Source organism: Alosa alosa, chromosome 3, assembly GCF_017589495.1.
Source record: "Alosa alosa isolate M-15738 ecotype Scorff River chromosome 3, AALO_Geno_1.1, whole genome shotgun sequence".
Classification (NCBI taxonomy): Eukaryota; Metazoa; Chordata; class Actinopteri; order Clupeiformes; family Clupeidae; genus Alosa; species Alosa alosa.
The window spans coordinates 5949784-5954783 of record NC_063191.1 but is presented as its reverse complement, the minus strand read 5'-3'; the positions used below and the strand labels follow the sequence as shown (position 1 = coordinate 5954783).

Here is a 5000-nt window from a genome sequence, read left to right as displayed (position 1 = left end):
AGCTGATCTCCCCAGGCATTCCCTACCGGGTGAACCAGTCCTTAACAGTATAGCTACCATAGTTACTCATCCTCCTTACACTGGGGTGCAAGTATGGCCATCGCTTATACACTCTATCGCCATCTCCGCTTTTAGCTTATACACTCAGGCAATCCATGACCACGCCAGCTACCATGCCAACCACGCTTAGCTTATACACTCAGTATAGCAATCATGCCGACGGGCTTAACTAGTGAAATGTAATCAAAGACTATCATCAAAATGGAGTCACATATTTCAGCCTGTGTGTGTGTGTGTGTGTGTGTGTGTGTGTGTGTGTGTGTGTGTGTGGTATGTGTGTGTGTGTGTGTGTGTGTAGGTGTGCATGCAATGAACCCTGCCTTACATTCACTCTGGGTGTCGGAACTCTCTGCCTGTGTGGGTGGATGACAAGCTCCTCAGAGTCATATTCTCACTTTCACTCTCTCTGACCTCATTTCTTCTTTTCTTTCTTTCTTTTTTATTTATTTATTTATTTCATCTATTCTATTCCAGCTGATTCTTCTTGTTCTGATCTTGTACAATATCTTGTATCGCCATACATTTCTCTCGTAACGTTTCAGTTTTGCGCACACATTGGCTGCAGGTTATTTCAAAAGTTGTATATATACATATATAAACACTGCTCTGTGGGATACTGTCATGGCCACATATATGAACAAACTGCCCTGCAGGATGCTGTCATGGCCACATATATAAACACACTGCTCTGTGGGATACTGTCATGGCCACATATAAACAAACTGCCCTGCAAGATGCTGTCATGGCCTCATATATAAACACACTGCCTGCAGGATTCTGTCATGGCCACATATATAAACAAACTGCCCTGCAGGATTCTGTCATGGCCACACATATACACATATATAAACACACTGGTCTGCAGGTTACTGCCTTTGCCTTATTATATTTAGGACTGGTTTTGTAATGTACAGTAGTTTGTAGCAATTGAAGTTTCTGTGCTTTGATTATGATTAATTTAATCTATCAATCTTTTTTCAAATCTGTGATATTCTTGCCATATTTCTCTAGTTGTCGATTCTGTTTGTGTTTGAAACAGAACATCTGGTGTTGCTGTACAGTTTAAACACAGTCCAAACTGTGCAAATGCGAAGCGAGATTTGTTCAGCCAAAACCAGGCAATACGCTAGCCACAATATCAGCATGATTCCCCATGAGCACGGGGTAGTGAGCTTACACATCAACTGCCTTTCTAGAATGGAGAAGTGTGATGTAGTAGCCAGACTGAGGAGCCTTCATGGCCTCCGCTGGACATGTGAGATCTATGCATCTATCCACAGAGTTCATTTGAGTTTCAGGGTTCACTCCTCTCTTTCTTTTTACATTTTCTTTTCTTTTCTGTCACTCTATGTATGAAGGTAAAGAGGTAGGTCACTTGCAAAAAGCTTCATTTCAAGCCTTAACCATGTCTCGCTCTCTCTCTCTCTCTCTCTCTCTCTCTCTCCCTGTAGGAAAGAGGGAAACATGCTCTCCACTCTACTTGTGTTGTTGCTGATGTCTGTTGCTGCGGGCCACAGTGTGAAGTTGTTGTCCAAACGAGACTCCGGTGAGTGACCAGTGCCCGTGATCCACTTCCTGTGATCTGTTTCCTGTGATGTACTTCATGTAGGGAACTTTATGTGATCTACTTCCTGTGGACTACTGCCTGCAATCTACTTCCTTAGTTGATTACTTCAGGGTTGGCTTCTCATTCCGTTCTGATAAGACGTAATACAGTGTTGAGATTATATGGACTTTATAAACTCATAAATTGAGATTATATGGACTATAAGAGCAGAGTTGAGATTATATGGACTTTATAAACTCGTAGTTGAGATTATATGGACTTTAGAAACTGTGCATGCACATGTGTGTGTGTGTGTGTGTGTGTGTGTGTGTGTGTGTGTGTGTGTGTGTGTGTGTGTGTGTGTGTGTGAGTGTGTGTGTGTGTGTGTGTGTGCACTGCACGCGTGCGTGTGTGTGTGTGAGTGTTTGTGTGCGTGCGCGCGTGGCGCGCGAGTATGTTTGTGTGCTGTCCATCTTGACCTCATGCAAATAAGGTGTCTGGTCTGGCTGAGGTGTTCTCCTGTTCACAGAAAGGTGAAATAAAATCACACGCTCTGATTGGCTGGTGTGTGCTGTGTTGAAAGGGCTTCATGCTCTGATTGGCTCTTCTACTGAAGGAATAAGAAGGGGTTTGAGGTGCTCTCTCTCTTGCTGTGTGTGTGTGTGTGTGTGTGTGTGTGTGTGTGTGTGTGTGTGTGTGTGTGTGTGTGTGTGTTTCGTTTTTTCTTTGTTTTGTTGTTTTTTTGCAGTTGTTCCTGAGAATCTCACGCTCTGATTGTCTCCGGTGAATTGGGGGAGAACTGAATGCATCCTCTGTGTCTGAGTGTGTGTGTCTGTGTGTGCATTTGTTTATGAGCTCTGTGTGTGTGTGTGTGTGTGTGCATGTGCAGGTGTGAGTGGAGGTGCCTTTGTTTTGTGTGTGTATGTGTGTGTGTGTGTGGGTGTGTGGGGGTGCTGTCTGTGCAATGTGTTCTAGTGTGTGTGCAATGTCCTGTCTTTTTGCTTTGGAATGTGTACTTGTGTGAGGAAAGACTTACAGTTGTGTGAATGTGTGCATTTGTTTATGAGTGTGTGTGTGTGTGTGTGTGTGTGTGTGTGTGAGAGAGAGAGAGGGAGTGTGTGTGTGTACTTCGTGAGAGAGATGTGTGCACCGCGTGCGTGAGAGAGGCCTACCGCGTGTGTGTGTGTGTGAGAAAGAGAGAGTTTGTGAGTGTGTGTGTGTGTGTGAGAGAGAGAGAGTGTGTGTGTGTGTACTCGTGTGTGTGTGAGAGAGAGTTTGTGTGTGTGTGTGTGTGTGTGAGAGAGAGAGAGAGTGTGTGTGTGTGTTTTCGTGTGCGTGTGTGACTCACTCAGATCAAAAGAATTTGTTTTGGCTGTGGGGAATGGAGATGCTGTTATAGCAGGTCCACATCCAGACCGAAATCTGGTGTGTGTGTGTGTGTGTGAGAGAGAGAATGAGGGAGAGAGTGTGTGAGTGTGTGTGTGTGCACGTGCACGCTGATTATGTGAATCTCAGACATATTCTTTCAGACAGCTAGTTGTTCACTTTCCCTCTAAGCTGGCAGAGACCAAGATTAATGAAGTATATTCAGCTGTAAGGTGTGTGTGTGTGTGTGTGTGTGTGTGTGTGTGTGTGTGTGTGTGTGTGTGTGTGTGTGTGTGTGTGTGTGCATGTACATGCGTGCGTGGGTTTTGTCTACCACATGGACTGGCACTTCTGTTTGCTGATCTGGACCCTGCTAAAGATGGTTGGTCTGCAGTTTAAAGGGGAACAGTGGGAAGCACTCCTGACTCTCAAAACTGTGTGTGTGTGTGTGTGTGTGTGTGTGTGTGTGTGTGTGTGTGTGTGTGTGTGTGTGTGTGTGTGTCCATGATGAATCTGTATTTCTTTTAGTGACATGGAATGTCTCTGTAACTGTGACAAATACCCTCCTTGCTACTTTGGATGTCTCATCCCTCATCACCATAACACCCCCAACCTTGTGCTCTGTGTGTCTCAGTGTTATGAGTGTGTGTGTGTGTGTGTGTGTGTGTGTGTGTGAATCATTGTTGAGTGTGTGTTTACTGTGTGTTTGTGTGCTTGTCTTGTCTCTGTGAATATGTGTGTGTGTGTGTGTGTGTGTGTGTGTGTGTGTGTGTGTGTGTGTGTGTGACAGAGGGTCTTTGAGGTGAGACTGTGTTAGTTTGTAGGGACACTCCATATATGGTTGTACTTGACGGTCTCCATATATGGGTGTACTAGGTGGTCTCTATCATGTGTTTCTGTGGGGCAGGGATGTCAGGCGTTGGCGATTAATCAGTAAGTGGGTGTTCAACCTGCTCTCCTCTCCTCCTCTACTCTCTCTCCTCCCTTCCTCTCTCCTCTTTACCTCTCCCCTTCTGTCTTCCCCTCCTACCTTCCTCTCTTCTCTTCTCTTCTCTTCTCTTCTGTTTTTATGCCTTCTTTACTCTGCCATTCTCCTTTCCTCTCCTCTTTCATTTCCTCTCCTCCCCTCTCTTATCCTCTCCTCTCCTCTCCTCTCCTCCCCCTCCTCTCTTCTCTTCTCTCTTCTCCTCCTCTCCTCCCTCTCCTTTCCTCTCCTTTCCTCTCTTTCTTTCCTTTTTTCCTCTCCTCTCCTCTCCTCTCCACTCCTCTCATCCTCTCCTCTCCTCTCCTCTCTCCCTCCTCCTCTCCTCTCTCCCTCTCCTCTCTCTCTCCTCCTCTCCTCTCCTCTCCTCTCCTCTCCTCTCCTCTCCTCCCTCAGCATATGCTGGCGTGCCTCAGTCTTTTTGGACGGGCATCCTTTTCTCTTGTCTTCCTCTCTCCTCCTCTGTGCATGTGTTTGATCTCTCCTCCTCGTGCCCCCCCCCCCCTCCACAGCACATGCTGCACTTCTGCTGAACTCCATCTCTTCTGTTACCATGGTATCCCCCTGCCACTGGAGAGAGAGCCAGAGAGCACACAGAAACACTATTGGACTTTTTTACAACACACACACACACACACACACACACACACACACACACACACACACACACACACCTGCACACACACACACACACACACACACACACACACACACACACACACACCTGCACACACACACACACACACACACACACACACACACACACACACACACATACATACATCGATATACATAAAGGTAGATGCAGTCCCTGTGTGACCTATATGCAGTCATGGTCTGTCTGAAGCCCTCAGCATCAGTTCAGGCTTTACAATGCACTCTGGAAGGTGTACAGGGCAGATGCATTCATTTACACTCGAATAAGCTTACACACATGGTCACACACAGACATGCACTCTTTCTCTCGCACACTCAACTACACACTTGTGTGTGTGTGTGTCTGCGAACGTGCGTATGTGTATGCCAGCGTGTTTGTGAATAGAGTGT

At 46.1% G+C, this 5000-nt stretch overlaps 1 long non-coding RNA gene across 1 annotated transcript in view; it reads left to right on the top strand.

Moving 5' to 3' along the window:
- The window catches only part of LOC125291749, a 25886-nt gene that overhangs the window by 7134 nt on the left and 13752 nt on the right, over positions 1 to 5000 (top strand). Inside the window, exon 2 of the long non-coding RNA XR_007193050.1 lies at positions 1512 to 1606. This is a non-coding gene — a long non-coding RNA (uncharacterized LOC125291749). The remainder of the gene's footprint in view (positions 1 to 1511; positions 1607 to 5000) is intronic.